Raw genomic sequence first — 27111 nt, 5'->3', positions numbered from 1 at the left:
TTAGCATAGACATAGAGCTAATGAATGCAAAGAGAAACCTAGGTTTGAAGGAAAATGTCATAAATGCAAGAAGCATGGGCACAAATCCTTAGAATGCAAAACTAAGATATTGAACCTAGAAAAATAGATTGTAAAAGCTATATTTAGTTGGGACTATAACACTTGGTGTAAATGTCATTACTATGGTGAATTTGGACATATTGGAATGAATTGTGTGATACATCACATGAGAACAAGAGACACCACTAGAAGATGTTTCATTTCTACAGAACTTGGTTATCTTGTCAAGAGCTATATGACTATTAGAAGAATTGAAGATAAAAAGAAGGAAAAAGATGATAACATCAAAAATAAAATGAGACAAAAATGGATTCCAAAATCTTCTAAGAATGCAAGTCTAGGCAATGATGAACATGTCACTCAAGAATTGGGTGACTCAATTATTTCTACTTGATCTCTTGCAAGGAGAATTGGAACTAGGATTCTAAAGAAGATATCTCACATTAGTTGTAGTTAGTAAAATAAAAGATCCATATCAGAATTCAAGATGTAAAGGGATCATCGAGAAAACAAGAAGATGATAGTCATTACCAAGTGAGGTTAGGTTGCAAGACCCTACTGAGCAAAGTCAGGAGTAACTAAGTTTTGTATGGAAACTAAGTAATGGATGACTATGCCAAGAATTCAATGCAAGAAAAGTGGATGACATTCTATCATTTGAGAAAACAATCATAGTAGGAATTTATGGCTATCAAAAGGAAAAATTTGATAAAAGGGGAAAAATTGAAGTCAATTCTCACCATGAATTATCTAGAACTATTTGTGCAAAGCAATTTTTGAGCATGCGAGCAATCTGTAGCAAATCAAAGAAAGGATCTAAAATGTTTGTTCGAGGCATTGAATGGAAGGCACCAGACTTCAAGCTGAGTCCAACTATTGCAAAAACCATAGATCCAAGTGGAGCACAATAAAAAATGCCACCAAAGGTATTATTGATTAATTAAATTCATTCACATTTCCATTGTGCTATTAAAGATATTGGAACATTGGAAATGGATGAGTTTTTGAAATAATTGTGTGAATGGTGTGTTAAAACTAGAGCATCAACATCTTTAAGCGAAGAGTTTAACTCACATTCCACATATGCTACAAGATTTTTAGATCAAATGAATAAGATTCATTCTTAGTCATGTGCATAATGGTCAATTATGGTTAGAACAACCTATTTTGATAATAAAGAAGATGATCCATAGGATCACTGGTCTTCCTATGCCAGCAAAATCCAAAATGACTAAAACCCTAGGTTGAGTCAAACTAGAGAAGAAAACCCTTGTCAAGTGGGATGGAAGGGGAATGAGGATTAGCTATGTTATAGATATGGAACTAAAGTTTAGGATACATGTCATCACACACAAAATATATAGCTTGAGTAGACTCAATAGTGTATCATGGGAAGGAGTGGATCTCACATACAAAGTGGTCAAGAATCACCTGTCACTTGACCTTGCCGAGTTGATGCTAAATTATTTCAACAAGAATATGGAGAGTATAAGAACTTCAAAGAACAATCCTTTTAAATTTATTTCACTTTTAACTTGTCTATTTTTTATATTTACAAAAATTCTTCCCATCTAAAGGTACTATCATATGGAGGAAGGATGTACCTATTCTTTATCAAATTAATGATTATATAGTTGAAATGGGTGAAAACTATGTGAGTATTATGGACAATTACTTTGATGCATTCAAAGATAAGATGAATAATAGATTTAGGATCCCAAAGAAACTTGTTGATTATTACAAAGATGATATTTGTTTCAAGATTGATAGTGATAAAGTGTATATACAAGCAGTTAGACCTAGAATTGTATGGGTCAAACCTCTAGGTTATGAGGTAAACATAGATGAAACTAGGAAAATTATTGAAGTAATGATTACTGAGCTTGTTGACCCAAAAGCTACATAATTTGGCACCTATGATGAAGCAAAGTATAGAATAGAACTTGAAAAAACTCCCTCGGGCAGTCAACAAAGGGAAGAAGAGAATTGTAAAATTGAAAACTAGCACCACTCTTCTATTGACTAAAGGAAAAGGTGATGATATTGAGGAAGATGAAGTAGAAGATGAAGAGAAATCAAAGGAAGAATAGCCTATAAAGAATAAAGGTAAGGTTATTATAACCAATCCTACCAAACAGTCTACTGCTATGTTCATGAGGAGGGCATCTAGGAAGAAACTTGACAAAGAAGGAGATGTGATCTTTAAAAGGCCTCCAGTCACCTTTTAGGAAAGGTTAAAAGAAATAGAGTTAGGAGAAGGCATAAAAAACTTCAAATCACTAAGGTATGAGGCTAAGACTGCAAAGGAGCAGAAACAAAAAGAAGACATGATAATGTCTAAAATGGGTAAGTGGAAGTATTCCCCAGACTAGCTTGCTCAATAGATTTTGAGTGATCTAATGGAGAAAATCAAGTCAAGATGGGATAATTCTATGAAAATAGCTAAAGAAATATATTAGTAGACCCTAAGGCAACTAATTCCAAGCTTGAATGATAAGGAGGTGAAAGAATCTCTAAAGAAGAATGAAGAAAATCTTACCTTGAGATTCAACACTTGTCTTATATTAATGAATGGCATTGAACATGTAGTAAGGAATGCCACCAAAACATGGAAGAACATTTTAAATCTTCACAAGCAGAGTTATTTTGTTGTCAATGTTAGTGATAAGGATGAAGATGAGGGTGAACATGACAAAAATGAGGAAATTGATGATGAAGAGGTAACACATTATAGCAATGTAGATGATGAGGAATAGGAATAGGAATAGGAAACTATCAAGGAAGATTTACTTGATGATTAGAACATTGAGGAGACTGACCCAAAAAATATTGCAGCAGTAGTCATAACCTCGCTTCCTCATTCTCTGAGGGAAGTATTGAAAATGTCAGGCCTAAAGAAAGCTACTACAAGATTGATTGTATCAAACATTGAAAGTACAAGCACTCAATCAATTTTTGCACCTATTTACCTTAGTAATTCATTGACAAAAGTGAGAAAAAATTCATCTATTGAGTAGTCAACACTTCTTTCTTCATCAATTTTGGTTACACTAGGCATTTTAACAATAAGTGTAATATCTACTTTTTCAACTAGTCTTACTATCTCTACCATTGTTTCCATTCCTAGCATACAAATAATAAGTGCAAGGATAGTTGAGACCAAGCCTTAACTGAGTACAAAAAATTTTAAATAAAGGCAAAGAGAAAGAAGAAGTAATTGATCTTGATGAGGAGATTGTTATTTTGAATTGGGACATCTCTAATCTTAACCCTGATCAAATGCATATATTTGGAGAACTTCTTCAGAAGGAAGCTAAGTAGTAGAGGCTTAGAGAAGAAATAAAAAAGGAATTTCAAATAATTGAAGATGCAAAGAATATTCTAGTAGAGGCACTTAACATAAAGGTTGACACTTCTCAACCAATTTTGATTTAGTTAGCAGGGGTAGTCCATAAATTCAATGAAGATTTTAATGGATAGGAGAAATTGTTGTAGAGAATAGAGAACTAATTTGAGAATAAAGTATTGGAGCTAATTGCACAAAAGATTGCAATTCATAAAGTAGATCTATCTATTATTCTAAGCTCACTGGAGACCTCTTGCAACAATGTATCTTCATTATTTGGTAAAATATGTGATATTTCAATTTTAACCAAATAAATTAAAGAAAACTTTCAAAGATTGATGAAGATCTGCAGGGGAGTGCACAACAGTTATAACTTGACCTAAGTTACAACTCTACCCACTACACCAAGATCAGATTGTTAACTGATATGCAAGAAGAATTACTAAGAGAAGAAGCCAAAAGAAGAGCTACATTGATAAATATACAAGGCATGATTCTCCCAAAAATGGATGTATTATATAAACATATTACACATGCTAAAACACTCATCCATGATAACAACTTTTCAATTGCAAATCACATGATAGAACTTTCAGCAGAAGTTGAAATTACATTGTACACATGCAAGGTGTTGAAAGAAAATTGGGACAACACAATGGTGTTGATTCTAAAGGTACATTCATATTTCTTGTCACATTTTGGCATTACTATATACTATATAGTAGACATCTTTGGCATTAATGTCAAAAAGGGGGAGAAGATATAATATAAGATGAAGTATATAGAAAGGGGGAGAAAATGTATATATCAGATGTGAAAATATGTAAAGTTTATTGTATATATGTACGGGGGAGAATTATATGTACAAATACTTAGAGATACATCTCTTACAATTTTTTTTTTGAAAAATCTCAAAAATAGAGTACTCTATTGAGTTGGAGACATAAGGAATTGGATAAAAGGTTTTCTTGAACTCTTTGAATTCAATTTTGATTGATAAGTGTTTTTGTCACTAATGCCAAAGGGGGAGATTGTTGACATTACAATCATGTTTGTTATTAGTGAAATACACTTATTTAGATTATAAGTATCTACCAAGTGTATTGTATAGTTAATAGAGTTAACTGAGTATTTCAAACTCTACCACGTTCTACAATTGCTACTAAATTCAAAGGACAATATTAATTTTTCACTAAGAAATTTCTACCATGATGGTGATCAATAGTGCAAATTGAGCTTCATAAGGTTTACCAGGTTCCTCAGTGCAAACTAAGTTATGCACTACTTACTGAGCTCATAGTTATAGTGTTGTAAATCTGGTGTTCACTGAGCCACTTAGTGTTCAGTTCATACTAAGCTCATAGTGATAAAATTTATCGAGCTATGGAGTATGAATCAAGTGATTCAATTTATATGTCAAGTTTCATAGTATTCATCGAGTCACTAGTCCAAACTAAGTTCAAACTACTTGAAAGTGATCAGTATGGACCAAGCTTCTATGTCTACCGAATGCATGATGATTTTGAGCATTGACTGTCGATGTCGAATATTAGAACCTCACTGAGCTATTCTTTAGAACTCGACTTCCTATAGTTGGGATGACTTTGTTTATTTTGTGTAAACTTGTATTATAGCTGACTTTGTTGATTTGTAAACTAGGTTGGTATATATGTAATGTATTGTATCCCATCCAATATATCATATGGAAGTAATGTAACAAGTAGAGAAGAGAAAAAGTACAAAATACAAGTCTAAAACAATATAAGGAGCAGAAAAGATCTATCTATCACAACAAGGTGATCATAAAAATCAAAGGAATCTCATTTAGCAAACCAAGTTGTAGATCAAAGACCAGCCATATTTCATCCTAATAGGTGGATCAGTTAAATCCTTTCACAAGGTAGACTTAACAGTCTTTTATAAATCTCTTTACCAAGTGCATACTTGACTATATGTTTGTAGATCCTTTTTCAAGGTGGACCTAGTAGTCCTTATTGCTCCTAATAGGACAAATCATCAAAAGTGATCATTGTAAGCCTTAACAAGCCAACTTTATATTGTATTACTAAAGCTTGTTGATATCATCGTCACCCTAGTTTTACTTTCTATTTGGAAAGTTTCCAAGTCACCAAATTTTGTATCAAAAGTGTTATGAATGTTTTGATATTTTTAGTTATTCATGCATGCAATTAGATCAGAATACACATGAAGGATTAATTGATAATTAAGAATTAATTTTTATTAGTTATTGATTTACCCCTCCCTTCTCAATAACTTAGTCTATCATATACATTTCCAAAAAAGAAATGCTAGATCATTAAACCAATTAGGCACTCTTCTTGGATATCAAATTTTGTCCCTATTAGGAAGAAAACTAGTGACATAAGACTGTGTTGATTTTAGAAATCTAAACATTTCTTCACTAAAGAACAATTATGGTTTGCCAAATATGGAAGCTATGTTGTAAAAAGTTACTGGATTAGAGTTGATGTCCATGATGGATGGCTTCTCTAGATACAATTAGGTAGTTGTAAAGGAATCAAATTAGTACAAGACACCATTTACAACACCGTGGGTAACATATGTCTATAGAAGAATTACTTTTGGCCTAACTAATGTTGGTGCCACTTTTTAGAGAGTCATGGATGTGGCCTTTGCAGATATTATTGATAAAGTTTTTAGGGGTGTATCAAGATGACTTGAAAACATATTCAAAGGATCAAAATGACCATTGTATGCATCTTGAAATGTTATTTATTTGAGCTCTTAAGAATGGTATTTTTTTGAGTCCTAAGAAGTGTGCCTTTGTTGCTATTGAAGATATATATTGTAGGCCACTTGGTAGGAAAAGAAGGAGTTAGAATAGACCTTGAAAGGGTAGAAGCTATATAAAAGTTTCAAAAGCCTAAGAATGTAAAGGGGAGTCAATCCTTCTCTGGGAAAATAAATTTCCTTAGAAAATTTGTTAAAAAATTTGCCGAAATAAGAAGACCAATCTTTAAGATGTTGAAGAAAAGTTCTAAGATCAAATGGGATGAGGAACCAAGCATGGCTTTTCAAAAAATCAAAAAAGCAATAAAAGATGCTCCTTTTTTAAGAGCCCTTGATTATTCTAAGATAATGCACATATTTTCCTTTGCTTCATTCCACATTGTTGCAACAATTTTATTGTAGAAAAATGAGGATGGGTATGAGAAACCAATAGCATTTTTTAATAAGTCATTGCAAGCTATAGAATTGAAATATGACATAAGTGAAAAGAAAGACTATGCATTGGTTAAGGAAATTAAGGTAGTTAAGGAATTTAGGTTTTACCTAGCGTGTGCTACAGTGATTGCATTTGTTCAAAGTGTTGTACTCAAGGAAATCTTCTCACAACAAGAAGTTTCACGAAGAAGATGTAGATGGATCAATAGGATCCAAGAATTCAATATAGACATTGAAATTACAAAGTTGGTGAGAAGTCAAGGACTTGTTAAGATGATGATAGAGGCTAACATTGAAGAAAATAAGATAAATCAGCTTGATGGTGCTGGCATATATGGATTATGTGATATGGATGTTTGTGATTGGTATAAGGATATCATATTTTACTTGTAATACATGAAAGATCCACCAATATTAACTAATAATCAAAGAAGGGCCTTAAAGTTATAGGCTATCAAATATGTCATTGTGAGGGGATAGCTATGGTGGAGAAGTATGGAAGGTGTATTACCCAAATGTGTTGATAAATATTTTTCAATCACAATCCTAAATGAAATACATAGTGGAGCTAAAAAATAGCTCACATAGTGATTAGAATAGAATTTTTGTGGCCTGCTCTTTTCAAAGATTCATATGAACTTGTGAGAAAGTGTGATCCCCATCAAAGATTTCGTGGAAAGTTGAAATTTTCTAGAAACATGTCATTAAAACTAGTAGAAGTACAAGCACCTTTCAAACAATAGGGATTGGATTTCATAGGATAAATTTCAACCAAGTCTAGTACTAGTTACTCATGGATACTAGTAGTAATAGACTATTTTACAAAGTGGGTAGAAGATACTCCTACTAGGAATGCTACTAGTAAGGTGGTGAATAAATTTCTATTGAATAACATTGTAACCAAATTTGGATGTCCTAAAAATATTGTGAGTGTTAATGCCATGTGCTTTCGAGATGAAGAATTTATAAAATCTTGTGACAAATATGGTATTACTAGATCAACATCTTCCCCATACCATCCCTAAGGAAATGGGTAGACATAATCAAACAACAAGATTCTACTAAAGATTATCAAGAGGGTACTAGAAGTAAACATAAAGGCTTGAGATTCTAAATTTCCATTGGCACTCTAGGTTGATAGTGTAATAATGAAAAAAGCCATAGGATATGCACCATTTGATCTAGTATATGGAATACAAGCTAGGATACCTCAAAACAATTTAAGGGGCATGTATGAGTTTTCTCAACATTAGGATGATGATCCCATTTATGAGAAGTAAATTAGGATGGATGGAATTATGCAATTAATTGAAACAAGAAGGGATGCCTCTACAAAAAATGCAAAATTGCAAGCCCAGGTTAAGAATTTGTATGACAAAAGGATGGTATCAAGAAAGTTATACCCTAAAGATATGGTATTTTTATGGAATGCTAGATTAGAAGACAAAGGAAAACATGGAAAGTTTGATCCCATTTGATTAGGACCATATCTAGTTCATGAAAACTAGGGAGAAGACTCTAATTTCATAAGGGAGTTATTAGGTAATATTTTAGAATTGCTAGTTCATGGACAATTCTTGAAGAGGTATTACTATTGAAATGATTATCTTTCCATAAATATTGGTTAGGGTTTTTATTATATTTAAATCTCTGTACGATATAGTTTTTGCAATTTGTTATATTGTTTCCCTCTACTTTGTCAGGTGTTGCTCTCCAAAATTGTCATGTATATGGTCTACTCATCCTAGAAATTCTGAATTCTTGCATGGATATAAGCTATCCATCATCCCTTGATAGAGCCATTGATAGCATAATTTTTCACCCAGTAAAAACTATGATATCCTATGAAAATCAGGAAGAAATTATGATTTAGTTACTTAGGGTTTTGCAGAATGTGTCACTCCATGTGAAAAAACCCTAGAAAATAACGATGTCTCATGTTTTTTTGAAATTGATCATAAACTAAAATGCAAGTATAAATAAGGGATGAATGAAAAGCTTTGGTTATACATTGATTTTATATCCCCATGTCCTTTGATGGCCATGTCTAAGCTAGAAATGAAGATGTGAGATGGAAGTACAAATAGTGAAAAAGTGAAGATATTACTAGATTTTTGAGGATTGATAGGATTTCAAGCAATATACTAGTTTTAATGCCATTAATGCCACACTCTCTTTTGGAAAAAAAACATTCTAAGAAGAACAAAGATTTCATTACTAGTTGCATAAGTATTAGAAATTTTAGAGAAAAGTTTGAGTTACAGAGTGAATTTGAGTGAATTTGTAGCATATTAGAATTCAAGGTTATTGTGATATTTTGAAGAAATGACATAGAAGGAATGCAAATTGATTTCATAGGCATAGATTGAAGAGTCTACTTTAGAAACAAAAATCCCTAGACTATTTGTAGATGAATGGGTGCAGATTTTACCTAGTTCTTCCAATGCATAGTTTGCCACTAATCATGCATTCAGAGATCCCTACGTATTTTCCAAAGATGTAAAAGTTTTTGATAGGAAAAAAATTAAATTGATCTAGTTCTTCTACAAAAACAAAATAGAGAAGGTTCCAATTTCTAACCCTTGGAATAGGAATTTGGGAAAGCTAATTATGCCTAAGGTTATTGTGGATATTTACCTTGTAAAGACATTGATAAAGTGTTACAATCCAATCAGCAAGTCTTTACACATGAAATATAGAAGCATATTCTTGGTATTAGATAAGGATACATTTATAGAAGCCTTTGATTTGGGAGGCCCAATGTCATTACCTATTGACATGGACAAATTGAATTAAAAATTAAAAATTCAAAAGAGCTTGTACATGGGTAGAAAAATGACATGGCATGTCCCAATGTTAAGGAAAGAGAAAGGAGAGAATCCAAAGAAGAAGGAGGTGAAAGAACTTATGCCCTTGGAATTCTTTCAAATGTATATGCAGAACACCATTTTTGGTTTGAAAAAAGCCCTAGGTTCATATGGAACTATGAATTCTCCTAGTGGGCATTACATCATGGCATTGAATATCCAGGACTTTAAAAAAAATGTTGGGTACGATTTTGTGGCCTACATCATCAATAAGATTCATGATAAAATTATTGTTGTATAGGAGGGAAAATTGGAGAATTTCACATTCCATCATTACTCCTTGATAATGCATATGATCATATTTAGAAATGTACAATTCTTTTATCAAAGCTTCTTTGAGTGTAGAGAGGAATGGAGAGAAAGGCTACCTATACAAATATGGACAAGTATATGGCAAAGATTCTACCCATATTCAAATGTTATTTATTTTTATAATGAATTTGTGCACCTTGTTTTAAAAATGATAGAAGTTAATGAAAGGATACATAGAAGTGTTAGAAAGGTGGTTAAGCCCAACCGATGTTTTGATACATGGAAAAAAATAGGGCATGACTAGGGAAGTGTGTTTACTTTTTAAGATTATACTATCATCATAATTTATGGATGCCCTTAGCCACCTCACCTTCTGCCAAAATATGTCCTAGAGAGACTAGAGTCTTTTGGTAGTTAATTTCATTAAATAGAGAATATCTAGGCCAAACTATCATGAAGGGAGCATTTTTGTGTAGATGTACCAAAGTAAGATATTTTGATATAGGGAAGAATTCCATAGAGGAAACTGATGCTTTCCTAAGAAGCTAAAAGTTGCCAACTGGGATGAAAAGAACATACAAACCATGCAATATAGTAAAAAATAATTTAAAGAAAATGAGAGGATATATTTTACCTCCAATAAAGTGTTTATGGGAGGAAGATGTCATTACTGACTATTTAGATGAGAATGTGTGTAGGGAAAGGATGATTAAATACAAAGATGTGCTAAGTTTTGAACATGAGATGAAAAAGGTATATCCATCCTTTAAGGGATTCTATCCTAAAGAAGACCACTAGTTTAGGTTTTACAAGTGTATTAAAAAAAATTGATGAGATATCAACACAAGTGGTAGAAGAAATAAGAAAGAAGGTGGATCCTAAGTCTTCTAATGAAGAAATTATTGTAGAGGTCAATGATAAGGACAAGGATCAAGATGAAATTTTAGAATGGGCTTAGTAGAGGAGCAAGAAGGAAAAAATGGTGAAGATTCCACAAAAGGCCTAATTGAAAGCCTTGCAGGTCCTACCAAGGAACAACCAATACTTTGAAACTGTAAGGAGAAATTATCTGATAGCTCAAGCCATTAAGGATGAGAAAAGGGATAAATAGTTATAGCTCTATGCTCATATGATTGATGAAAAAATCATTGTATCCAATGAATTAATGAGGAATGAAGAATTCAAAAGTTGTTTGTTCAAATTGAAGTAGAATAAGTTGTCTCTAAAGATGAAACTAGGTGACTTTGATGAGGTAGTTACTGAGATGGTACAAAAACTACAAGAGTATGATCCTGCTAGTGAAACCTTCACTATGGAAGAGTCTAGAGAGCTAAAACAAAGGAGTGGAATAATTTTATTGCTAGGATGGGATATCAGTTCCTCATTTTTGTTGGATATAATGAGGAGGTAGGAAAAGACAATTTTATTTGAAAATGAGAATCAATTGGGTGAGTTGAGAGGGTTTGGAGATAACATTGATTCCCAAACCATGGACATAGGGAGTTTAGCTCTAGAACACCAAAAGCCTACTCTCATGGAGATTAAAGAGTCACCTAAGGGAAATACCATATTTTGAAATGCCCATTCTACCTCCAACAACCATATTTATGGGTTGCAAACTTCAAAGTCACTGTTAGGGAAGAACAAAATTGATGTCTTAGAACAATAGATGGAAGGAGCATACAAATAGAGGGCTATGTAGTTGAAATAGAGGATATGACAACCCATGCTATGGTAGTGGATGAAGAGGAATATGAGTCTAGTAAGGAGATTGAAATTAGAACCATCAAGAACTTGTTGACTCATAAGATAAATTTCTTGAAGCCAGTTTCTCAAAATGTGTATAGAAAGTTTTTGGTTTTGTAAGGGTAGAGTATAAATGTTCTAAGGCATCCCCTATTCACTACTTGGGGTCCTTATACCCAATTTTTTGATAAAATTATACTGATGCTAACATAGAAGAGAGATTTATCAAAAGTGATGATCATTTTTGTCAGAAAATTGGTTAATAAGGTAAAAGAATTGAATGGTTTCTTCATGGGCAAGTTGAAGTTGATCCAAAATAAGATGAAATCCATTTCTACAAGAACACCAAATTTTGTACTACCATTTTGGATAATGATGGAGGAGTCAACAAATGGTTAGAATGGTTATCTTCCTTTGACAACATCCTAAATCACTCTAGATTTTTGGCATATTACAATGGTGAAGTTGGCATTGTAGTAGTGTATGATTTAATGGATATGTTATATAAACTAGAGGAAGAGATGGGAAATATAATTGCAGACATTAAAGATATAACTAATGCCAAATAGAATAAATTCCTCAAAGAATTAATGGTATCAGAGATACCACATGACCTGATCGAGACACTGCTTGGCCAAAGAAAGGGATCAAAATACTATAGCAATGGATAGCTTGATCTAGGATTAGACATCTCAAGTTTTTCTAACCCAACTCATTTGTACTCATTTAATTTATCAACCATGGATGTAAACTTGAAATGGTGTCTACAAAGTATATGCTTCAAACTTTTCTCAACTGAAGAATTACTCTACATAAATTCAAATGATTATGCTATAGGAAATCTATGCTTAAGCTGAGAATCACATATATTTCAACAAAGCATGAAAATATAGCTGAGAACTACTTCAATTGCCTATGCTACAAGAATAGACCACTAATTCTGCTATCAATGGCTATATTAACAATAGAGTCTACTCTAGTTCTACAAACTAAAGGTAAATCATATGCTAGCTAATTAGTTCACTCCTTGTATGGACCCCCAAAAAGAAGTGAAGTAGAACTACTTAGAGATGGAAACCTGAAATGATCTTTTTATTTATAACAATAGTAAATGTACATACTGATAAAAAACAAGATTACATTTAGTACTCAAAATCTCAAAAAATTCTTCTTTCTACTAAAAACCACTAATTAATTATATATCTTTGGAACACAAATTTCTAGTTATTTAAGCACAAAGTAGGAACAAAATTCCTAGATTTTAGACTCCATCAACTACCAAAATAATGGATGACATTGAATATTACAATAGATGAATTAACTTTGGTGCCAAATGGAACAAGAATTTAGAAGCTCATGACCCTTGGATTTCCCACTTTGACTCTTGTTTCCCTAAAAATAGGCACTGGCTATTATGGATGAAATGGTTGGTGATGTGGAAGGTCATTAATGAAATCTACCACCATTTTCTTGAGCTACTAACTTTGCTTAGTTGAGTTGACTTCACCTTTAAGTCTGCAAAATATTAGTGCCTCCAAAGTAATAACATACATCAAGACTAATTGAAAATATGTCATCTAAATTATTTTACTCTATGTCACATTGCTGTAGGAGAATTACCCAACATAGCTAAGGAAGAAAAAACATCATTCTCACTATTTTGTAATCAAATGAAATATCATTTCATAACATATTCATTTTAGTCCTAAAAAGTAATTATGCACACATCTATCTAAAATTATCATAAACATCATGTTCTTAAACCTCAAAGTCTTTAGAAAGTTTGCAAATTCAACTAAAATAGAAATGATAAAATAGACTATATTCTGGTCTCATCATTCCCCCAGCTGAAACTTTGACTTGTCCTTAAGGAAACATGAAATGTTTGACCCTCAAAACCATCCTAAAATATGAGGGAACACTCTATCCTTTACCTCCTATAATTTAGTTCCAATAAAAATCTCTACTCTTCCTATACCCTTCCCATTTGTGAAGCTCTTCTATCATGTCAAATTTCTCTAAATCTTGTTTATTAGCAAGCAATGGGGACAATAGCAGTGGAGGCTAAAAAGTTAAAGGGATCCAATCACTTTTTGTTTCTTCCCCTAGCTTAATGTACCAGGGTGCTCACCATGTAGCCATGATAAGATTCAATGGAGAATGAGGTTCCTTCTTCTATAGGTCATCACTCAATCCTATCTAGTGCCACTGATTTCCCTAGTTTGATGTAGGAAGATCTATTTCTATCATAGTTGTATATTCTTGATAGGATGCCTCCCTTAAAGGAGAAATAATCTAGTTTCAAGATTTTTATTGAGAAACTTTCAACCAATCATAGTATAGTGTTCTAGAATCCTTAGCTTTAGGCCTGAGAAAAATTGGAATTTCATACTCTAATTCTTTGTACTAGTGGGCCTGGTTTTCTCTACTAACTTCATTTTGGATCCAAGACATCAATGCCCTGAGTTGAATATTACCCACATAAAGTAGAGGGTTCTAATATTTGTTGTTAGGGACTACTAAATTATGTAAAAAGAGTTCACCAAGTACATTTTTGATAGCTATAGGGGTAGAATGAAAAGGTTGGAAAAATTCTTGAGGAGTATTTAGTGTTAAACTTTTACCTTGCATTACACAGGTCATCTAATAATTGAGAAATTATTCTTTCAAAAAGAGAGCATAAATAAGAGAACAAGAGTGACAAGACATCAATTTAGAAATAATGGTAGTGACTTTTGTAAGTTTACCACTTAATTGTTCAATCTCCACATCCTTTTCAATCAAATCTTGAGTTTGATTGAAGATGGTTTTGTCAAGGCTCTCTCTCTCTCTCTCTCTCTATTTTTTCCATTCTTCCCTCTCCTAAATTAATTGATTAGATAACTATGAAATAATGCTTAACAATAAAACAATGAAACTAGGATGTTAAGTAACACATGACATAGGTGAAGGACCAAGAGGAACAACTTGGTGGGTTGTGGACACTAAAGCATCAAGTCCTTGAAAAAGAATTTGTTAAAAAATAGTGGTAACTACATCCAAATTTATTCCAATATCATTTTCATGGAAAATTCCCTTCTAAAGAATAGGGGGAGAGTCTAAAACTTTGATAGATACATTGTCATCATTGTTTGAATCTATGGAAATGATGGGCAGCTGGATAGAGGATGCTCCTACTACTACAAGCATACATTCTTCACTTTCTTCATTTGAACCATTTGTAATGATGATCTTATCCTTGTCAGAAAAGGATTTCTCTTTTTTAATAGTTACATTTTCAGACACAGGGGATTTAAAAAGATACACTCTCATTAGGTTATACAAATGGTTGGCTCCTTTGAGTTCTATGCTTGAGGGGTACTTTTGATACCTTTGAAGGTATAGGAGGTTCTAGAGATGTTTCCTATGCATTCCCCTTCTTCTTCTTATAAACCCTAGGAACTATAGGAGAGGCAGTATTTGGGAAAAAAATAATTTTCCTTTTACCCTTATCAGATTTTGGACACAACCTAGAGGTAGAAGCTACATGAGTTGGAAACTTGGTTTGGACGAGGAAGAACCTAGTGCTGGGTTTATAGGATTTTCCTGAGGTTCTTTTTCCTCCTCAATTTTCTCTGTAGGCTACCTAATAGGGGTTTGTACATTTTGAAATAAAATCATCTCAAGATATCCAAAGTTGTACCCTATGGGATTTTTCTATGATGAGATTAAGAAAATAGTGGTGTGAAACATCTTTCAGGGTTCCTTTTTGCACTACAATAGCTATTTTTTTAACAAATGTGATACATAAAATGAGGAACATTTAAAGGGTAGTCATCATGTCTTAAGTAGCTCAAAAATTTGAAATGTGTGGCATGCATATGAATGTCTCCCCTCACAAGTAAAATATCTTATAATATAGATAACACATTGGTTAAATGATTCTGGTAAAGATGTGTGGATTGTATCTTGTTTTTGATCTAGCTAAAGTAGTGGGCCTGTGTGCACTATAAATTGGGCTTTCACTAAAACTGGCTTCAATGTGTTTGAAAACTCTTCTCCTATCAGAGGCAATTCCATTATCTTAGTTGTAATTTTGGGTGAAAATAGAACCCTTATTCCTTTGATTGTGGAAAAACCATCACTTAGCATCTATAAATTTTCTAACGTAAGCTCCTTATCCCATGTAGATAGTTTGAATATGTAATTCCTCCACCCCCTGGCTTGAAATATAGGTAGGCAAACTGGGTCTCCCAACAATGTTGCATGTTCAGTTGGTTCTCTTCTCAAATCACCCCCCATTATTCTTTACGAGTGATTATAGGAGTAATTTAAAAAATGGAAAAGCTTTGAACAAGATGAGAAGACAAGTGATAGTACTTTTAAGTAAGTGGCATTTTCACATTTAAGATCACTTAATTCTACATTAAGTACCTCAACTAGAACTCCTACTTACTAGTTTGCAAAAATGTGTGACATAAAGGTAACTATCACATCACATCATTCTTTTTATCATGTGGCATCATATAAAGAATAGCATGAACATTTAATGATCACAAAAAATGAATGAACTATAATACCCCTCCCCCAACTAAATTAGGTAATAGCTCCTACAATTGCTAATGACAAAGGTAACTAAAAATAAAACAACACATTAAGAAAAAGATTTAATTTGAGTATGTGTAAAGACCTTGTAATTCATGTTGTCACATGATATCATCATGCATGTTGATGAAGGATGAGGTGAGGTGGAAGACAAGAAAGAGTGGAGTGAGGTGGAATTATTATAGAGAAAATACTTTCACTAGAAAAGTAGTTTATTATGATGAGTAAAATGCACTTAGAGAGAGGATGAAAAGTGAGTGGGAAACTCATATGCAGTTGTTGTAGGAATTGTATGATCAATAGATGGCTAGAATTGTTGCAAGAACTCTTCATGACTAGATGACTTATGGTGGAGTTTTAAGTGGTGCCCATTAACAAGTAGTTTAAAGAAAACATGATCAATGGTAGAGAGTTGCACTACACCATTCTCAAACATAGAAATGATTTCATAGGGTCCAAGCCAATGCATTTGGAATTTTCCTAGATTTTTTTCATAATGAGAATCATATAGTAGGGCCCAATCTCAAATAGAAAACTTCTTGTTGTGGATGAACTTATCATGCCATTTCTTTTGTTGTTGTTGGATTATCTAGGTATTATGCAGGGTATATGTATGGTATTCATCAAGGTCATTTAGCTATAGTAACCTATATTCTTGAGCCTTTGAAAGATAAACATCCAACTCCAAAGTAGTTTTTAAAGTCTTGTGCTCAAATTCTATAGGTATGGAAGTCAATTTTTGATAAAGTAATTCAAATGGGGTAAATCCAATAGCGCTCTTCCATGTAGTCTTATAAGCCCAAATTGCTTCAGGAAGCCAAGTAACCTAGTCCTATTTGTGAATAGCAATTGTTTTGGTGAGGATTGCTTCTATCTCTCTATTTGTGATTTCTATCTAACCATTAGCTTGAGGATTTTTTGGGGAAGATGTGCCATGATGGATCGTGTACTTCTTCATGAGTTCTACAATCAAGTTAGATGTGAATTGAGATCCTTGATTTGTGACAATTTCTCTAGGTACTCTAAATCTAGTAAATATGCATTCATATAGAAAATTTTCTACTTTGTGATCTCTGGCATGTGTCATACCTTTTTCTTTAGTCCATTTAGTTGCATAATTAGTACATGCTAAGATGTATGATTTTCCATGAGAAGAGGGTTCTATTTGACTGATAAATTCAATACCCCACTTGTCAAAAGGCATGACTACCAGCTATGTCTTTAGGGGCATTTCATCAAATTTAGTGGGCCTTCCCATGTGTTGGCATCAATTACATCACCTTGTATACTTTGCTGCATCTTTATGGAGAGTAGGCCAGTAGTATCTAGTTGTCAAAATCTTGTAGGTTGTTCTCTTTGGTGCAAAATGACCCCCACATGTTTCATTATGACATGCCCACATGATGTCATAGGTTTCATCTTCCCTCACACATCAACAAGTTACTTGATCTAGTTTAGTGTAGAAAATCAACACAACTATCCATGAGAAATTGAAACTCTTTTCCACCAAGAGATGGTGCTGCTTGGGTGAAAAGTGTGGTAGTATTCTTCCTATAGTGAGGTAATTTGCTATATCTATGAACCATGGGTTTATAACTTTCTATTGAAAGTAGATTCTCATTAGGGAAGCAATCATCTATTGCTATAGGTTCATTAGGTAATTGAAGTCATGATAGAACATATACTACTATATTGGCTCAACCTAGTTTATCTATTATCTACACATTAAACTCCTACATGAGGAGTAGCCAATGTGCTAATCTACCAGAAATAGCAAGTTCGTTCATCAAATATTTTATAGTAGAGTGATTAGTGTAGAAAAAAACCTCATAGCCTATGATATAATGTTGAAACTTATTAAGTGCATACACAACAAAAGAAAAAAAATTTAGTGACAATATAATTCAGCTCAACACCCTACAAATTCTTACTAATATAGTAAATTGCATGCTCAATAGTACCTTCTTTTTGTCCTAGAACTACTCCTAAAGTAGTATTAGATGAAGCAATATGAATGTGGAAACATAGCTTCCAATCAGGTCCTCTAAGAATAGGTGTTGTAGTCAAAACATCCTTTAATTGTTGGAATGTTGTTTCATAGTATTTTGTTCACTCAAATTCAGTTGTCTTCTTGTGTAAGTTGTACAAGGGGGTAGCAAGCTTACTAAAGTATTTAATGAACCTCTTGTAGTAACCAACATGTCCAAGAAAGCTTCTAAAATCTATTTTCTTGGTTGGCATTAGTAGATTAGTAATTACAACAATCTTTACAGGGTCTACTTGAATTCCAAAAGAGGAAAGGTAGTGGCCAAGAAAAATTCCTTCTTCCATCATGAAATAAAACTTCTCACTATTAAGAGAAAGGTTATATTCTTCACACCTTTTTAGTACCTTCTCCAATTTGGCATGAGCTTGTTCAAATGTGTCACCATAAGTGGTAAAATCATCCATATAGATCTCAACACAATCAACAACTATGTCAGAAAATATGCTAAGTACCACTCATTGAAAAGTTGTAGGTGAATTATATAATCCAAATGGTAAGACAGAGTAAGAAAACATTCCCCATGGATAGGAGAACATTGTCTTATCTTGATCTTGTGGAGAGATCTCAATTTGATAAAATCACTGAAACCATCTAGAAATGAAAAATATCTCCTTCCTGCTAAGTTATCCAATACTTTATCAATAAATGGTAGAGAAAAGTGATCCTTTTTAGTGGCTTTATTAAGCTCCCTATAGTCTACACATACTCTCCATTTTCCTCCCTTTTTTGGAACAATAACTAGAGGTGACACCCACTAGCTATCAGAAATAGGATAGATAAATCTAGCACTAAGAAGTTTTTGTAACTCTACCTTGACTATATCTTTTAATGATAGGTTTACTCTCCTCTGGGGCTATCTCATTGGCTTACATTTTGAGTTAGTAAATATCTTTTGTGTACAAAGATTAGTATCGAAACCCTTCATGTCAGTATAGTCCCATGCAATTGCTTGCTGACTATCTTGCAATAGTTTAATGAGACTTGTCATTTGAGATGTAGTAAGGTCATTATTGATATTTAGCTCTTTTCTTGCAACAATCTCAGCTCTCTTTACCTTGTCCATCATTAAAACCTCTTCTATTGGTGGAGATTTAATCTCATGGGGTAATAATGTATGAAGGGAATTAGGTGCTACTAGAGATTGAGGTACATCATGTTTAGGCAATATAGTTTGTAAGGATCTGGTAGGGTTTTTAGAAGTGGACTCCTCATAATCATACTAATTAGTAAGGATTGTAGCTAGTATATCATCTTCTTCCTAGGATACAAAAAATGGGTTTCTCTCAAGCATCATGAGCTATTGAACAAAATTAACTTCTAAAGGATTTCGCCAAGGTTTGGCCAAGAAACTTTGTCAAGATCTAGTTGTGGTTGTGTAGGAGAATATAGAGTTAACTTTTTAGTCTTGGCACCATCTGATATTGTCATTTTTCCTAATTGACATGCAATGCATGCATCTACAATGGCCAACCATGGTCTTCCTAAGATTAATGGATATCCTCCAAGGGTGCCTCTAGGTGATAGCACAACAAAGTTTGAAGGAAAATCTAGGGAATCCAAGTCACAATGATATCTTCTATCATACCACTAGGCTTTACAATTGAGTTGTCTACTAACTGAAGTATTGTAGAGTGTCCCTTAATCCAATAATGCTAAGTCTTAATAAGAGTTCTCTAGTAATGACATTAATTGGCACTCCCAAATCAATCAAAAGATTTTGAATTTGGATGCCATTTATGTGTATGGTAACCATGGGACTTCCAGGGTCAGAATACTTAGGTGTTAGGGCTTTACTCAATATTAAATTAGAAAGTTGTCCCAACACATGGATAGTAGGAGGATCTTTATTCTTTCTACTAGACTACTTGACACATGCTTAATTAAAAGCTTTATTGTAAAGGGGAATCTCCTTAAGTGCATCCAATATGCTTAAGCTAGTCTTGGAGATCAGTTGCTATAGGATATGGTTTAGATGAATTTGTAGGAACTAACCTTTGTGGATATGGAGGAGTAGATGCTTGTACAGATGGGGGAATTAGAGCATTAGTTGGTTGATTTGTTGGAACATTTTTAGTATTAGTGACCTTAGTTACTATAGGTCCTTTAGGTGTAGGCAAGTTGGTTCTAGAGCTTAGATGAATATCATTTATCTACAAAGAATAAGGTTGTTGCTTATTATTGGGATTTGGTGCTAGTTGAGTAGGAAGTTATGGTTGCTTCTATGGGCTAGCATTAGTTGCAGGAGGTGGAGGCATCAAGGCTTGCTACTAAGGCAGAGGCATCAAGGCTTGCTGCTGAGGTGGTTGGCTAGGCCCCCAATAAGGTGGTTGTTGCCAATTCCCCTAGTACATAGGTTGCTAGTTAGGGCCCCACTGAGGATACTAGCTATTTTGTTGAGGCCATTGATTATTTTTTTGGGGATACTAAGGTGGTTGTTGGTAGGCTTGGTTATACTATGGCTACTGGTTGGGCCAATTATTGTTCCAATTCTATCCTTGAGGGGCAAAATTTGGAGGAATAATGCCTTGCCATTGATTATTATTATAACCAAAATTATTTAGAGGGTCTTGAGGCATACTTTGTCTTTGAGCCCATGGGCATCTTTGAGAAACATAAATCACTTCTCCTATATCCTCATCAATTTCTTTAAACTTAGTGGACATTGGATGTGCATTCATGACTGCAATGGTCTTGCATGTGCAATTCTTCTTCCTTTCTCTACAATGAGAGTAGAATTTAGTCAACCTAGCATTAACTTCATCCTTTTCCCTTTGGGCTTGAATGATATCCAAATAAGTAGCAACATCATTAATGATATCTTTCTTGAAGTTAGATGGTAGGTTAGATAACTCCATCTTAGATACTCCTGATCCACCATTGGTCTTATGTGGTAGGTTCCTTAGTCCTCTACTTGTTTTCACAGTAGCTCTTGAATAGTTCTAACATATCTCCTTGATTCCATTTCTAGTCCTTTGTGTAATATTTCCTCCAGCCATTAGGTCCAAGGCTTCCATGCTTTCTTCTTGCACACCTCTCAGAAAAAGATACTTCTCAAATTCTTCATTTAATTTATGTTGTGTATTCCACTACACATTGAACAAAAATCTACAAACATAGTCTTCCAAGATTTCACCCTCCTTTTGTGACATTTTAAAAATGTCACCCCCCTTCATATCTTGATCTCTACAATATTCTTTATATTTTTAAAGAAACAAATTACTCATTTCAGTCCAATTTGCTACAAGATTTGCACCCAATCCCATGAACCATCTTAGAGCAGCCTCCTTCAAAGTAGAAGGAAATAACTTCAACTTATGGGCATCAGTTGTGTATTCATAACTCCTATAGAGAATTTCAAACTCAAAGAGAAAGGTTTCTAGGTCTTTTGTAATAAGGCCATAGAATCTTGGAAGGTTAGCAACCAATATGTTCTTCAAATTTTGATTCCCTTGCTGAGTTGGAATAGAAAAAGGAAAGGTAGGCATAGCCATTCTTAGAGGAAGAGGTGGTGCTTGATATATAATAATGGTTAGTGGATTATCTTGATATGTACACTCAACAAAAACTTCATTCAAGTGGAGTGATTCTTCTAAAGATGAAGGTGGTATTTCAACTTGAATATCAACAAATAATTTTTCAAAAGGTTCATCTTCATCATTCTCTCTTTCGGGTTCATATAGTTTAGGATGAAAGTCATTGGATGGTTCTTCCTAATTATCATGAGGAAGGAATCTCCCAAGGTGGTCTCTTCTTCTTTTGATAACATGCTTCTTTAACACTAAACTTTATTCTTAAAGGAATAAAAATGTAGCTACAAAGATTGGTTTGAATTAACACCATCCCTAGCAATGGCCCCAAAAATGCTTGGCCAAAGAAAGGTATCAAAATACTATAGCAATGGAATACTTGATCTAGGATTGGACATTCCAATTGTTTCTAACCCAACTCATTTAGACTCATTTAATTTATCAACCAGGGACATAAACTTGAAATGGTGTCTGTAAAGTATATGCTTCAAACTTCTCTCAACTTAAGAATTACTCTACAGAAATTCAAATGATTATGCTACAGGAAATCTACACTAAAGCTAAGAATCAAATCTATTTCAACAAAGCATGATTCAATTTCCTATTCTATAGGAACAACCCACTAATTCAGCTATCAGTGGCTGCTAGAATAGTAGAGTCTACTCTAGTTCTACCAATTGAAGGTAATCCTATGCTAACTAATTAGTTCACTCCCTATGTGGGCCCCCACAAAGAAGTGAAGAATAACTACTTAGAGATGGAAACCTAAAATGATCCTTTTATTCATAACAATAGTAAATGCACATACTAATAAACAACAAGATTACATTTAGTACTCAAAAACTCAAAAACTTCTTCTTTCTACTAAAAAACCACTAATTAATTATATATCTCTGGAACACATACTTGTAGTTATTTAAGCACAAACTAGGAATAGAATTCCTAGATTTTAGATTTCATCAACTACCAAAACAATGGACGACCTTGAATATTACAATAGATGGATTAAATTTGGTGCCAAATGGAATAGGAATTTAGGAGCTCACGACCCCTAGATTTCTTGCTTTGACTCCAATTTTCCTAAAAGTAGGTATTGGCTATTATGGACAAAATGGTTGGTGATGTGGAAGGTCATTAATGAAATCTACCACCATTTTCTTAGGCTACTGACTCCACTTAGCTGAGTTGACTTCACCTTTATGTCTGAAAAATATTAGTGCCTCCAAAGTAATAACATACATACAGACTAATTCAAAATATTTCATCTAAATTAGTTTACCCTATGTCACATTGTTGCAGGAGAACTACTTGACATAGGTAAGGAAGAAAGAACATCATTCTCACTATTTTGTAATAAAATGACATATCATTTCATAGCATATCCATTTTAGTCCTGAAAAGTAATTATGCACACATTGGTCTAAAATTATCATAAAAATCATCTTCTTAAACATCAAAGTCTTTATAAAGTTTGCAAATTCAACTGAAAATGAAATGATAAAATAGACCATATTCTGGTCTCATCAAACATTGACATAGCCATTTGGGAGGTTATAGCAAGAATAAAGGCTTTACCATTAGGGGACAATGATTGAGCAATTAAAGATATAGTTAGAGGCAGAAGAGACAAAATAGACATAAAAGGGAAGAAAAGTGAGAGGTAGTTAGAGTATAAATAGATTCAAGCTAAAGGCATTTGAAGAAAAAGCCACCTGTCAATTTTCCAAATGTTTCCCAAAATTTTTGAACTAATGTAGAGAATGTTTTGTAAAAGTAACCTATAGAAATATCTTTGTATTTTGTTTTCAAACCATTTTTTGACATGTGTCCTCCCATCTAAAGCTTGTTGCAATCCTTTCTTAAAAATGATTTCCAAGATGTGGAGTGAGGGTCTAAGTCTTGTAGAATTTTAGTAATATGCTAATTATAGTTGGTCCAAGTTTTGTGTCAATTGAATGTTGTATTCAATTTTGCAAATCTAAGAATATAGTGAACATTGAATGAGTAAGTTTATCATATTTTGAGTTATGTTTTGAGTTTTACACTAGTAATGTATTGTCTTCAAGTAGAATTAATACAAAGAGGAAGTTATGCATATTTGTGTCTCTGAGTTTTGTCTCCATTTTTCATGTATCTATTATTTTGAGATCGAAATGAGCAAAGTTCTTTGAATATTAATACATCTTGGATGAGTTGTATATCTTTTCATTCATTGATTCTAATTCAAGGAATTAAGTAAATGCTTTCATGAATTGATAGGGTTTCTATGTATATGGAGTGGATATCATAAGAATGAAATTTAGGGTTAACAACTAAAAATCTTAATTGCAAGTCAATTAAATAGGTCTAGGGTTTCTGGTTTGACTCTATGTAACAATGAATAAGGCATTGGTCATTAATTTAGATGCAAGTTGACATAGTGATATGGCTATACAATACACATAAAAATCAAAATTAATTCTCCATTTCTACAATAAAGAACTAAATTTCTGGTCATTACCTTATTTGCAGTGTGTTTTCCTTTGAGTTATAGTTGGCTAGTGTAGATCAAGGAATTAATTATAGATTCAAGAAGATTTTTGATAATGTTTTTACTATAAGGGATACATATAATAAGAAAACTATTAGTGAATATATATTGAAGAGGAGAATCAAAGAAGAAGCCAGTTTAATCCCTAGGTACACCTATCTTGGCCCTACATAGCCTCAAGAGTAGAAAGCCCTGATGTGCTTTGTTGAATTTGGTCTAGATATGAGATAATTTCTACTAAATATGGGAATTAGCTGATCCTTAGGATGTTATTTATCTTCTACATCCTAGTACAAGGCTTTCACAACCTATAGTTTTAAAACACCCACACAAGGTTAGTTCATTACTAGGAGTTCTTCGTAGTTCTTGTATTATAGAAACTCTAATATCATAAATAGGAACTAAAGTTCTCAATACCTTACTAATCACAATTTCATCAATTATCTTTCCATCAACTCCTTTGATAACATTCACAACTTCTTGACTCTTCCAACATATTGAGCAATATTCTCTCCTTCTACTATTCTCATGTCATCAAAATTTCCTCTCAAGCCTTATGATTTGGCTCTTAGTACATTCTTATCTCCTCTATGGATCTTTGCCAACTTCTCCCACATATTCTTGGTAGTATCACAATCCTTTATGTCATTAAACTTTGAGTATCTTAGGGAAGATGCACTATCCAACATTACTTGATTGTGCTCTTGTTTCTTCTTTATTTTCTAGGCTATCAAAGGTGCATGTATAGTTAAATAATAATTTTCCAAGTGGAATATTGTTGAATCTCCAATTCAAGCAATGTGTATCTTGATCAAACTTTTCCATGCATGAAAGTTCTCCTTGTTTAACTTGGGTATCTCCTTCTGGTACATCTTGATCTTTAACTTTAAGCCCCTTGAAAATTTTCTCTACAAACACCAAAGATCTAATACCAATTGTTAGAAACATTCAGAATAATTAGGAGGGTGGGTGGTGAATCAGTTATCCTTAGGTCCAAATTTACCAATTGAATTTTTAAACATTTCAACCAACTTAGATCTAATCATTAAGTAGACCGGTCTCTATAGTAGTATATTAGTAACATAAAACTTTCATTCCACTACCTAGATAATTAAAAACTTGTACAATGTGAACCATTAACAATAAAACATCTCAAATAACATCCACACAAGTATGACATGAAGATTTATTACAGAAACCAAATTTGGGAAAAACCACCAGCAATATGTCACCAATTTTTCACTCTTCTAAAGTGAGTTCTGTTAGGAGCCAACCCTCTTAAAGGTTACAATACACACTATTAGGTGTGATATTAAATTATTTAATCACACTATTAGGAGTGGACTTCTTAGAGAACTTAAGAAAATTCTATTACAATGTCACCTTGATTAAAGAATTTAAAAGTGACTATTAGGTTAACCTTGATTAAAGGATTTTAAATAATAAAATGGTTAGAAAGTAACAATAATTTGATCTAAATAAATACAACTCACTTTGCAAATACATAACACAATTTAGTTCAATAACTAACTCATTAATTGGCCTCCATTATCACCTCCATCACTGATTCACTTGGCAACCCTTCAAGCAACCATTCTCCACCTCAACACTTCTCTGTTCAACCTTTTGCTCAAATTTTCCAATCAGAAAAATCAAAAACTAGTCAAACCTTTTCCAAGTCTGCTAAATTCTTCCAATTAACCTCACTAGATTTTTCTTTATGCCTCCTTAAATAGGTAGCTAGATCTTTTGTTGCTTAAACATCATCATCGATCTTAGGGTTAGGTTAGATTCATTGAATCCTTCTATCTTTTTGTTTCCTCCTTATCATTCTAAAAAATTACTAAAAAATATCTTTGAATCCATGCATAGAAATGCTCAAACATAGTTTCTCTTGCATTAAATGTTCTAGCTCATTAATTCTGATCTTCAACATGCTTTCCATATTCTAAGAATTTAACTATGTCTGCCAGGAATTAAAATTCCTTACAAACTATAAAATGTTGTCACTTGGCCAACACTATATTCCTTGGCCATGGTCATCATTGGATAACTCAATCATTACTATATTCTCTCACTCGACTTATAATATCTTTTCTTGGTCAATTTACTATTGCTCGGTCTGACTTCTCTATTACTACATCTTTTACTAGAGCTTGGTCAAAACTAAATTTACTCAACTTCTACTATTTAATCAATCAATGCTAGCATATCTTGGCCTCAACTATAAGTTCCTTAATCTTATTCTTTGAAGCTTTTTTAAGCCTATGTATTTGTTCTTAATTAATAATCTCTTCTAGGCTTTAACAAAATTGTCTTCTCCACTTAATTTTATGATTAAATAACATATTATCTTGCCAAAGTCTAATTGATCAAGTGCCCATTGTAATTCCACATAACTCAACCTTTTTACTAGATTCTCTTATTATCTATTCTTCTCAAATCATCTTCATCAATCATCTTGATATGACACTCTACTCAAGTAGAAAAATTATCACCAATAAGGTTTGACATCAATGACAACATAGAAATTGTTCAAATTCTAGTTTCCAACAACCTTGTAAAGGGAAAAACCACCTAGAACCAAAAATAAAGCTGATTTCACTCTTCTAAAGTGATCTCTACTAAGAGCCAACCTTATTTGATGGTTACATACACATTTTTAGTGTGACATGGTTTGAGGGTTTTAACATAAAAATCATCTAGAATGTATCATCCCTTGAACTTTTCAAAAGAGCAGCCATCTCTAAAGGACTTACAAACACCAATAATTAATGTTACCATATAGGATTTCACATATTTTTTAGGTCTACTTAGTTAAGAAATTTTTATTCTACAATGGTAAAATGTAATAGTCAAATTATCTATAAAATTTAGGACTACCTTGATTGTTCAGATCTCTTTTCTTCTCTATCTTCTTCTTTCTTTGATCTTTGTTTGACTAA

Source organism: Cupressus sempervirens, chromosome 6 (genome assembly GCF_028749045.1).
Source record: "Cupressus sempervirens isolate cs-2001-9-10 chromosome 6, ASM2874904v1, whole genome shotgun sequence".
Lineage (NCBI taxonomy): Eukaryota > Viridiplantae > Streptophyta > Pinopsida > Cupressales > Cupressaceae > Cupressus > Cupressus sempervirens.
Note: the sequence above shows the minus strand (reverse complement) of the source record.